This window comes from Chiloscyllium plagiosum, chromosome 15 (genome assembly GCF_004010195.1).
Source record: "Chiloscyllium plagiosum isolate BGI_BamShark_2017 chromosome 15, ASM401019v2, whole genome shotgun sequence".
NCBI lineage: Eukaryota > Metazoa > Chordata > Chondrichthyes > Orectolobiformes > Hemiscylliidae > Chiloscyllium > Chiloscyllium plagiosum.
The window spans coordinates 43201794-43214526 of record NC_057724.1 but is presented as its reverse complement, the minus strand read 5'-3'; positions in this window follow the sequence as shown (position 1 = coordinate 43214526).

Genomic DNA, 12733 nt, shown 5'->3' with positions numbered 1-12733 from the left:
TTGTGCAGTTCTTGCATGGGATTTTGTACACTACATTGGTATTGCTCATGCTGGGTATCGGGTCCTTCGTTCTGGTGAGTTGTTGCCTGAGAGTGGCTGTTGGTTTGTGTGCTGTTATGAGTCCTAGTGGTCGCAGTAGTCTGCCACCCCAACACACACAACACACACAAAAGAAGTTGCATCAAGTCACTATTCAAAATGGCCACCACACACTGCAGTACACCAGAACTGCAAAAAGAGGAAGAAGAACCCCTATACAATGTATTCGCCAAAAACGGATACCCGCGCAATTTCATCAACAGATGCCTAAGGGAAAGACAACGGAACGAGGACATGCCACAACCCAAAGGACTAGCCACACTACCATACATCAAGAGCATTTCCGAACTGACAGCCAGACTACTGCGACCACTAGGACTCATAACAGCACACAAACCAACAGCCACTCGCAGACAACAACTCACCAGAACGAAGGACCCGATACCTAGCATGAGCAATACCAATGTAGTGTACAAAATCCCATGCAAGGACTGCACAAAACACTACATAGGACAAACAGGAAGACAGCTAACGATCCGCATCCATGAACACTAACTAGCCACGAAACGACACGACCAGCTATCCTTAGTACCCACACACACAGATGACAAGCAACATAAATTCGACTGGGACAACATTACTATTATAGGACAAGCCAAACAGAGGACAGCCAGGGAATTCCTAGAGGCATGGCACTCATCCACAGATTCAATCAATAATCACATCGACCTGGACCCAATATACCGACCACTGCAACGGACAGCTGGAACTCACAACCGGAAGCGGCAGATTCAAACCACTACAAATGCCGGAGGAAAGATCACAGAAGCGCATCACAGGAGGCTCCCAAGCACTGAGGATGTCACCTAGACAGGGGATGAAATGTCTGCAACACAAATTCCCAGCTCGGCGAACAGAACCACAACAGGGTTTCCTTACTTAGTATGTAGACAGACTGATGAGGGGAGAGGCCATTTTGGATTTGGTGCTCGGCAATGAGCCAGGACAAGTGTCAGATCTCGCTGTAGGAGGACACTTTGGTGACAGTGATCACAACTGCCTCACATTTACCAAATCCTTATAGAGGGAAAGCAGCAGTTACCGAGGAAAGATATTTAATTGGGGAAAAGGAAATTATGATGCTATCAGACAGGAGTTGGAAGTACAGACTGGGAGCAATTGTTCCACAGAAAGGGCACATCAGACATGTGGAGACTGTTTAAGGAGCGGTTGTTGCGAGTGATGCACAAGTTTGTTCCTCTGAAACAGGTAAGAAGGGGTAAGATTAAGGAACCTTGGATGATGACAACAGAGGAGCTTCTCGTCAAAAGGAAGGTGGAGGAAGCAAGGATCTAGCACAGCTTTAGAGGATTACAGGCTTGCTAGAAAGGAGCTCAGAAATAGACGGAGGAGAGCCAGAAGGGGCCACAAGAAAGGCTTGGCAAAAAGAATTAGGGAGAACCCAAAGGCATTTTACTCATACGTGAGGAATAAGAGAATGATCAAGGAGAAAGTAGGGCTGATCAGGGATAACGTAGGGAACTTGTGCGTGGAGTCTGAGCAGATAGGGGAAGCCTTTGAGTTTTTTGCTTCGGTTTTCACTAAGGAAAGGGACCTTGTTGTGAATGAGAACTTTGAGGAGCTGGATACATGCTTGACCAGATCAAGATTGATGAAGTTGATGTGCTGGAAATTTTGGAAAACATTAAGATTGATATGTCCCCAGGGCCAGACCAGATTTATTCTAGGCTTCTCAGGGAAGCGAGAAAGGAGGTTGCTAAGCCACTGGCTGGGATACTTGCCTCCTCACTCTCCACAGGATTCGTACCGGAGGATTGGAAGGAGGTGAATGTTGTTCCTCTTTTCAAGAAGAGTAACAGGGAAATCCTTGGCAATTACAGAATAGTCAGTCTTACGTCTGTGGTCAGCAAAGTTTTGGAAAGAATTCTGAGGATAGGATTTATGACTGTTTGGAAAAGCACAGCATGATTAAAGGCAGTCAGCATGGCTTTGTGAGAACAGGTCATGTCTCTCAAATCTTACTGAGTTCTTTGAGGAGGTGACAAGTCGGGCCGACCAAGATCGAGCAGTGGATGTGGTGCATATGGACTTCAGCAAGGCATTTGGTAAGGTTCCTCATGGTAGGCCCATTCATAAAGTCAGGAGGTATGGGATACAGGGAGATTTGGCTATCTGGATTCAGAATTGGTTGGCTGACAGAAGGCAGAGAGTGGTTGTATTCTGCCTGGAGGTCAGTGTTGAGTGGTATCTCACAGGGCTCTGTTCTTGGGCCTCTGCTGTTTGTAGCTTTTATAAATGACTTGGATGAGGAGGTTGAGAGGCAGGTTAGTAAATTTGCAGATGACACAGAGATTTGAGGTGCCATTGACAGTATCAAGGGTTATTGCAGGCTGCAACACAACATAGACAGGGTGCAGAGCTGAACTGAGAAATGGCAAATGGAGTTCAACCTGGATAAATGCGAAGTGTTGCATTTTGGAAGGTCGAACTCGAATGCTGAATATAGGATTAAAGACAGGATTTTTGACAGTGTGGTGGAACAGCGGGATCTTGGTGTTTAAGTACTAGATCAGTAAATTTGCAGATGATACGAAGATAGGTGGAGTTGTGGACAGTGAGGAGGGCTGTTGTCGGCTGCAGAGGGACTTAGATATGATGCAGAGCTGGGCTGAGGAGTGGCAGATGGAGTTCAACACTGCCAAGTGTGAGGTTGTCCATTTTGGAAGAACAAATAAGAACGCGGAATACAGGGTTAATGGTAGGGTTCTTAGTCAGGTGGAGGAACAGAGGGATCTTGGGGTCTATGTACATAGATCTTTGAAGGTTGCCACTCAGGTGGATAGAGCTTGTAAGAAGGCCTATGGAGTATTATAGTTCATTAGCAGAGGGATTGAATTCAAGAGTCGTGAAGTGATGTTGCAGCTGTACAGGACTTTGGTTAGGCCACAGTTGGAGTACTGTGTGCAGTTCTGGTCGCCTCACTTTAGGAAAGATGTGGAAGCTGTGGAGAGGGTGCAGAGAAGATTTACCAGGATGTTGCCTGGAATGGAGAATAAGTCGTACGAGGATAGGTTGAGAGTTCTCGGCCTTTTCTCGTTGGAACGGCGAAGGATGAGGGGTGACTTGATAGAGGTTTATAAGATGATCAGAGGAATAGATAGAGTAGACAGTCAGAAACTTTTTCCCCGGGTACAACAGAGTGTTACAAGGGGACATAAATTTAAGGTGAAGGGTGGAAGGTATAGGGGAGATGTCAGGGGTGGGTTCTTTACCCAGAGAGTGGTGGGGGCATGGAATGCGCTGCCCGTGGGAGTGGTAGTCGGAATCATTGGCGACCTTTAAGCGGCATTTGTATAGGTACATGGATGGGTACTTAATCTAGGTTAGAAGTTCGGCACAACATCGTGGGCCGAAGGGCCTGTTCTGTGCTGTATTGTTCTATGTTCTATGTTCTATGTTCTATCCCTCAAAGTTGCCACCCAAGTGGATAGGGTTGTTAAGAAAGCATATGGTGTTTTGGCTTTCATTAACAGGAGGATCGAATTTAAGAGCTGTGAGGTTTTACTACAGTCTACAAGTCCTTGGTGACACCACACTTGGAATATTGTGTTCAGTTCTGGTCACCCTACTATAGAAAAGATACAGAGGCTTTGGAGAGGGTGCAAGGAAGGTTTACCAGGATTCTACCTGGACTGCAGGGCTTTCCTTATGAAGAGAGGTTGACTAAGCTCAGACTGGAGAGAAGGAGGAAGAGAGGTGACCAGATCGAGGTATACAAGATAATGAGAGGAATGGATAAAGTCAATAGCCACAGACTTATACCCAAGGCAGGACTGACTGGTATGAGGGGTCATATTTTTAAGATATTAGGAGAAAAGTATTGAGGAGACGTCAGAGGAAGGTTCTTTACACAGAGAGTTGTGAATGCATGGAATGCGTTGCCAGCTGTGGTGGTGGAAGCAGAGTCATTAGGGACATTTAAGTGACTGCTGAACATGCACATGGATAGCAGCGAATTGAGGGTTGCATAGGTTAAGTTATTTTATTTTACGTTAGGATTAATTCTTGGCACAACATCGTGGGTCAAATGGCTGTTCTGTGCTGTACTTTTCTATGTTCTATGTTCTAGAAAGGTTTGGGCAAGGGGAGAGGTTGAGAAGGAGAGTCCTTCATGGGAACCTCAGCTAGTTCGGGAATTGATCCACTTTGCTGGCAACTTCTTAACACTACATTTAATTGTTGATGTCGTACAAGATGACAGAAAACTTCCCAGGAGAGTCAGCTGGTATTAGAAATAGAATGAACATTCTCTACTTTGTAAGAGCAAACAACGTCTATAGGTTCCAGTGGAGAATAGAAGTCATTGCAGAACTGCACTATTATCCATCTGCAAGATCTATAGCAGCCCAACACATGGTTGATATTGCAATCATAGCTAAGGAATCACAATTTCCTCACATGTTATACTGCTGCCTCCTTCTAAGTTAGTTATGTGATTAACAATCAAAATATTGTGGATGCGTGATATCTGAAATAAAAGCAGCAAGTGCTGGAGAAACTCAGCAGGTCTGGCAGCAGAGTGAGAAACAGAGTTAACGTTTCAAGACTAAGATTAATCTTCTTCAGAATGATTTCTCTTTCTACAGATGCTGCCACATCTTCTGAGTTTCTCCAACAGTTTCTCTTTTTATAGCAACAAATTGGGGATATTACCTAGGCAACTTGCTTTCTTGCAGTCAAGTGATTAATCGACTGTTTAACAATAATTAGATGTTGATCTCATTTCCAATCATCAACCTATAAGTGCTGCTCAGTTCATTCATTCTCATGTCCTGTAGACTTTCAAAAGCACAGAAGTGAATTTTAGCTCTAAGTACCCTTACTTTGTCAGCTTCTTTAGGTTCTGCCACCTTCTTCTGGATTTGCTCTTAGGTCCTGTTGATAACATATATAGCATTCAGACTGACCACTATCCTTTGCAAGGTATGTTGTGGTATAGGATGTAACTTTGAGTACTAATCCATTGATCCCTTCCTCATGCCGAGATAACTCTATTTCATCATCACATGATAAAGGCAGGCATCTTATACTGCCGGATCACTTGACCAGAGCCTACCTTTTCTGCCTGCATTCATATTTGCTTACTCAGAGAATTATGTCAGTCCCTTCACTTGGCCATCCTAGCAATTTCAGCAGGAATTATTCCATCATTATTCCTTTAACTGGGTTCTGCAGCACCTTGTGAAGCTGTAGCCAGACAGAATAAACAATAATACAGAGCCAGAGGGACAGACGGTGCAGACAGATTAAATGCCAGAGAAGGTTCCAAGCTGCAGAGATGAATATGAAGATGAGGATCTATCTGATAGTTAATTTGTTGGGGCATAAAAGCCAGTGGAGCTTGACAGGCATGGCTGTCCTTTGGCAGAAGAGTCTTCCGGAAATAAAGTTCTGAAATAGCTGGAGCTATTGAAGATGGCAGATGAGGTAATCAGTAAGGAGCATGTTGAAGAATCAATCGTCAAGGTAATGAAATTATGGATTAGGAAAGACATATGTAAGTGGAAATACTCCAGAGACTGAAAGACATGGTGTCTGGAATTTAACTGCCAACAAGAAACTGCACAGGCTTGTTAATTTCCTGACTGCCTGCAGCAGAATGAGAGCCAGACAGTTTTAACAGCTGGATCTCATTTAAACCCTGCCAGTGGGAAGCAGTGGGAAATTGCATAGCCTCCTGCTGACACCAGGTAGGTGGTGGAATTGGCTTCCAGGGCTGTCTTGCTGGAGTCTCAAGCTCTATAAGTGGGGAAGAAATGAGTCCAGAACAGGGAAGTCACAAGCTTTCCTCATGGAGTCCAAAAGGACTACTCATGCTCTTTTATATCTGACTGGAAAAGTACAAGAACTTATCAGTTTGCAATGTTACTTGCTGTAATTCTCTTCCAACTGTTTCCACCTGTCAAGCAAACTAACTAGACTGCCCCTCAGCTCAATTAACATTTCTGTCAGGTCTGAATGACACTGTGTGACTTGACATGCATATGTAAAGAGGGACACTATTGTGTGTCCCCATGCCCCTTGCCATTGTAATGCGAGTTCTGAACAGCAAATTTCCTGCAAGCTTTAAAGCTGACAACTTCCTGGGTGTTACTGTTGATCAAAAAGCTAACTGGTCCAATCATAAAAATGGTATGACCTCAAGAGCTAAAAAGAGACTGGAAATTCTGACTTCCTAAGTCAAGTGTGTGATGGAATAATCTCCACTTGTCAATATGCGTTAATTTCCAACCACACTTGAGAAGCTCAACACCAACCATAACTCAGCAGCCCAGTTGAGTAATGACCAAGCTATCACCTTCAATGATCATTCCTCTACCATTGATCCCGTGGCAGAAGGGTACAACATGTATTGTAGTAAATCACTGAGGCTCTTTCTTCACACTTTCCAAGCCTGTAATCACTTACACAGAGAAGGACAAGAGTAGCAGGTGTATGGGAACACAACCAACACCCCCTCCAAGCTATACTCTATCTAGACTTGGAACTATCATGCTCTTCCTTCACTGTCACTTGATCAAAATCCTGGAACACTCTTCCTGACAGCACAATGGATGTACAACGTAGATAAATTGCTGCAGTTCAAGAAGGCAACTCACCACCACCTTCTCAAGGGCAACTAATACTGGCCTAGCCAATTGCTCACACACCCTATGAGAAAGCTTAATTAAAAGTACCTGAGTGTTTTGAACTGTCTACAAAACTGAAATCTGCTAAAGGAACAGAGTTAAATCAGAGGAGCTTGAAATGCCTCAAAATGTTCAAATTTATGAGGGCCATTTGATAAGTACCTAAAACCTATTTGCACAATTTGATGAGTCAGTAACACAGGGAAAAAATACTGTTACCATCAAAAGAAAAAGGAATATATTCAGATAATGAGCAATTATAGGGCATTTCCACTTTAAGCAGATTGATCCCCCGTTATGCCTTGGCCAACCTTTAAACGTTATAAACTATTAGGCAAATTAAACATCCCCCTTCGGATATGTGGGTTGGAGTTGGTCATCAGAAAGCAATCAAAACTAAATTTAGAACGTGGTCACACTGCCAAATGATTTTTGACTTTTTTTTTTCATTTTCCTTCAAAGTTGCAAAAGATCTGTCAAAACACATGCATCCTAAATGGATTCAAACTCCTCTTCTGTACTGTTGGCATAGCCCAGTCATTAGAATCAATTATGTCATGTTGTTTGATTGTTTTATCTTACACTGGTAACCAGCATAAAATTTCATTCAGTGACACATTCCCCACGTTTCTGATCCCACTGAATCCAGGATAAATTGACTTGGATACTTCCTTTTCGAATTAATAAGGATGTGCTTCAGAGAGCAATTGTGGCAATATTTAAGGTCAATATTTTTAATGCTTCATTAGATCTGAAGCCCAGATGTTTCAGCGCTTGCAAGTAATTAACTTTGTGATTGCAGAATATGTAACTAATTGTGAGTCATAATCTTCCTTGCATATCCTTTCATCCCACTACAAACATAGAGTACATGGCAATCTTCAGTCTTAGAATGTGAGATATTTTTATGTTACAGAGTTAATTAACTATCCTTATTTTGAGAGTGTGGGAGGGAGCAGTTTTATTGATTTTATTCACTATTCCCTCCTCTCCATTCCCACCAAACCTGATTCTCACCGTGTCTTTCATAAAGATTGCCATTTGTTGGTGTTTCTTTTCTTATTCATTCAGGGCATGTGGGTGTCACTGTCAAGGTCAGCATTTATTTCCCATCTCTAATTGTCCTTGAGATGGTCATGGTGAGATGCCTTCTTGAACTGCTGCCAACTGTTTGATAATATTATTCTCACGGTCCTATTGCTAGTGATTTCCAGGATTTAGATTTGGTGAAAATGAATTAACAATGATATGTTTCCCAAGCAGGATGATGTGTGACTTGAAGGGGAATTTCCAGGTAATGGTACTCCTATGTGCTGCCCTTGTTTGTCTAGGTGATAGAGATTGTGCATTTCGAAAGTGCTATCCAAGAGAGCTTGATGAGTTGATGGAATAGATCTTGTAGATGACACATACTGCTGCCACTGTACGTTAGTGACAGAGGCAGTGAAGGTGATAGACGAATGCCAAACATGGCAGCAGGTTTTTTTTGGATGATATGAGCTCCTCAAGTGTTGCTCAAACTATGCGTTTGAGGCAAATGGACAATATGATTCCTGACTGTTGCATTGTAGGTCGTGAAAGGCTCCATCATCATAGAAGACACATTCTCTGATTTTTCTTTGCAGCTATGACTAATTGGTTCATTCAAGCTTATGTTTGTTGATAGCTTCCAGAATGTTGATGGTAGGAGATTGAACAAGTTGGAATTTTATTGATTATTGAATGATACTGAAGAAATACGAAAGAAAAGAAAAACCAAGAAGTGGTATCTTCTGCAAGAAAAAAGTGAGACACAATGTTTGTCAGGATGTCAGAAAACCAATTCCAGTGCTCCTTCCTACATTCTCATAATTATGCTAGTTAATTACTGTTATAACAAAAATATTACACATTCTAAGACTGAAGATTGCCATGTACTCCATGTTTGTAATGGGAAGAAAGGATATGCAAGGAATATTATGACTCACAGTCAAATACACATTGTACAATCACAAATTACTTTCAAGCCCTGAACTGAGATAGTCAGGCTTTTTCTGGTTGGATTTGATCATAGTCTGGCATTTGTGTGACATGTCATTAGCCATTTATTATCCTCAGCCTGAGAGCTGTCCAAGTTTTTCCGCATGTGAGTTAGTTGTAGTGTTAATTTGTTGGATACCTTATCCAAATTCAAATGGCTACTTCGATAATGTTGCAGGATATCCATGACTGAGGCTGATATTGTTCTTACTGGATATCCATGCATGTACACTGTCAATAGGAAATACTATATTGTGAATATAAATATGAACTTTCCTAATTTAAGGACTAAAGGTCAGTTTTGATATCCTTACTGCTCTCTGATAGAGATCAACTAAGTCAGCGGGCTCACCATTCAACTTAGGACCTTTAGGGTTGAGTGATCCATCCATTTATTGCCATGATTAGTGAAGTCACCTGGAGAGTGCTTGAATACTTTTCTACTCTTAGGATATTATTAATCTCTATCTCCACATGTACATTATTTAAAATTAGTTTATTTCACTATCTTTTTGCTGCTTGCTGTGCCAACTCAACCCTGTTTCAATCATCTGAATAGGTCATCAAATGCCTGTTTTGCTGGCTTCTGCAAGCTTTAGTTAGCCAGGTGTATGGAGGGCCTGACATGTTTACCATCCTTAATTTTGGAAATGATACCCTCTTTACATCCCTTTTAGAACACCAAATTTCAATTTAAGTCCTAGATGAGATCATGAAACTTCTATCTGTTATGAAATGACCAGTGACCAGCTGCTGCTCTGTCTGTGAATCTCCTAGGCCACTATAAACGTTTCTCATTGGCAAGACATTGTCACCACTTCTAGAATTTCAGGATCCACTTAACTCATTAACCATGCACTGGTTGGTGGGGAAATATGAAGGACCCTGTAATCTGTTGGTAGAAAGTGTGGACTGCAGATGCTGGAGATCAGAGTCGAGGGTGTGGCGCTAGAAAAGCACAGCAGGTCAGTTAGCATTCGAGGAGCAGGAGAATCAACATTTCGGGCATAGGCCCTTCATCAGGATTCTTTCATCACATTCTCAACAAAGTAGTCTGTTGAATGCTATTGGATATATAACTCAACAATCTACATTACAATGTCCTTAACCATTGTCTGTTGGCTTATTGTAAATGATATTATTTAACAGCTGATGTGTCATGGAGGATATTATCAATGAGGCCACTCTATTTACTTGATGTTCTTTTTGTTGAAAAACCACATGTTTGATTATTAACTATAAGCATACTGACTTTCCTATGGAGTGCATTCTAATTGTCAGCAGTTCTGATGCATACAAAAATGTCATGACATATTAATATTAAAATTTGTTCACAAACATTTTATTAAGCCTAGATGAGGGGTCATGCCAATGGCACAGTGTGTAACTCACTGGCTGTGGCATGCCATAGCAATTAGCAATAGCAACCAAGAATGTCGCAGACCTGATTTGTGACCTGTTCAGAGTTTGTTAATTATAAAACTGCAGCAGTTTTAAAGGTTCTATAATCAGACTTAGCCTTTGGGCTCAGGAGAGAGAAAAATCAGTTTGGATTTCCACTTCTGACTGCTCTGGTGAAAATTATGCATATGAGAATGCTAGATGAGCCAGGACTGGGCTGGAATGTGATTCATTCCTCCTTCTGATATGATCAGATATGTTTACAATGCTTACTATCATGGTTTAAGAAATAAAGAACAGTCACACAAGTAAAGTCTCTGCAATAGTGCTGGAAAGCGGGACTAACGTAGATTTATAATTGTTAGTGTACAGCCTCACTGGGCCAAAGGGTCTTTTCTGTACTTTATGATCCTCTGTTTCTATAAAGAAGTCAGGAGTATCTGCCATTGAGAGAGTCTTAACTTGTGGAGCTGTAATGTACCCAAAGGTTTGTCAGGAGATAGTCAAGAAAAAAAATTGGAAAGAAAAGTCATTGGATTAAGTTACTGGCTTACTTTAAATCAGGTGCAACAAGTGGTGAATAATTACAGACTTTACTTTTGGGCATTAATTAGCAAAGGCTGCAAATTTCAGTCAGTATTAATCTACAGATGGAATACCTACAAGATTTTGCATGACCCCTGTGAAAGATAGTGAAGTGGAATTAACATTTCTGCTATCCAACTTCAACACGGCTGTATAAACACTGTTTTAGATAACCATATTCAAGTTGCCAGGCAACACTAAACTGCCCTGTTAAACGTTAGCTAAGATCCTTACTTTATGCTATTGGTATTGTCAACAGACTCAGCTCATCCCAATACAGGAAACTGCTAAGAGTAAAAATGTTCCATAAATTACTTTTATTTCTTTCAATAACATCCATACTCATTGGAAGTTTCTGTGTTAACAATATAATTTTGAGAACAGAAGATCTCATGATCCATGCATTGATGGCCTAGATATGTAACTGTGCAGATACCATTCCCTTAGATGCTAGCCAGCCTACTAAGTAAGCAATATGGTAGGTATGAAATACACTACCTGCTATTTTCGGTCAAACGTACACTGGTAGCATTCAGAAAATTAAAATCCTCCAATTCTTACAGGATCATTGTAGATTTTGATTGGTGCAGGCCTTCACTTAACATCACACAGGATTGTGCTGCCAACCAGCAGGAAGGACCCTTCACTATTACCATTCAAAGAAATCATGCAGCACTTCCAGATTAATTGTTGGTTTCTCATTTCAGGCTGTTGGGTCTATTTTGATATGTAATATCACTTGAAAAAGTTCATTCGTCAAAATAAAGATTTTATTTCTTTTACACTACTTTGTTCTTTTCTTATCACAAATAGACTGCCTGCCGATATGGGTGGTCTCATAGAGCTGCCTTTGATACGGCAGGACAAACTCAAAGATCAAGGAAGGCACCACAGAACTGGAGCAGTTGCCAAAAGAGGGAGGAGGAGGAGAAAGACACTGAACAGCAGGTTATTTCCACAGAGATGATTCAAAGAGCAATCCTCCAGCATTAATGTCGGAGCAAGACATGAAGTTCCTTTGATTTGCTGTCACTGAACTGTGTCAACTCTAACAGCCACAACTCAAACTTCATACCAAGGGCATGGGCAGCATTGCCTGTGACTGTCAAGATCACTGAGACTTTCAGTGTAAATAGGCAGCATGTTTCAGGCTGCTACTTCTGACATTGGACATTCTCTCTGTGTTCACAATAACATATCATAGCCAAATGACAGAGAAATGTCTTGAAACAGTTAAAGGTGGATAAATCCCCAGGACCTGATCAGATGTACCCAAGAATTCTGTGGGAAGCTAGAGAAGTGATTGCTGGGCCTCTTGCTGAGATATTTGTATCATCGATAGTCACAGGGGAAGTACCGGAAGACTGGAGGTTGGCAAACGTGGTGCCACTGTTTAAGAAGGGCTATAAAGACAAGCCAGGGAACTATAGACCGATGAGCCTGACCTCAGTGGTGGGCAAGTTGCTGGAGAGAATCCTGAAGGACAGGGTGTACATGTATTTGGAAAGGCAAGGACTGATTTGAGATAGTCAACATGGCTTTGTGCGTGGGAAATCATGTCTCACAAACGTGATTGAGTTTTTTGAAGAGGTAACAAAGAAGATTGATGAGGGCAGAGTAGTAGATGTGATCTATGTGGACTTCAGTAGGGCATTCGATAAGGTTCCCCATGGGAGACTGATTAGCAAGGTTAGATCTCATGGAATACAGGGAGAACTAGCCATTTGGATACAGAATTGGCTCAAAGTTAGAAGACAGAAGGTGGTGGTGGAGGGTTATTTTTCAGACTGGAGGCCTGTGACCAGTGGAGTGCCACAAGGATCGGCGCTGGGCCCTCTACTTTTTGTCATTTACATAAATTATTTGGATGCGAGCATAAGAGGTACAGTTAGTAAGTTTGCAGATGACACCAAAATTGGAGGTGTAGTGGACAGTGAAGAGGGTTACCTCCAATTACAACAGGATCTGGACCAGATGGG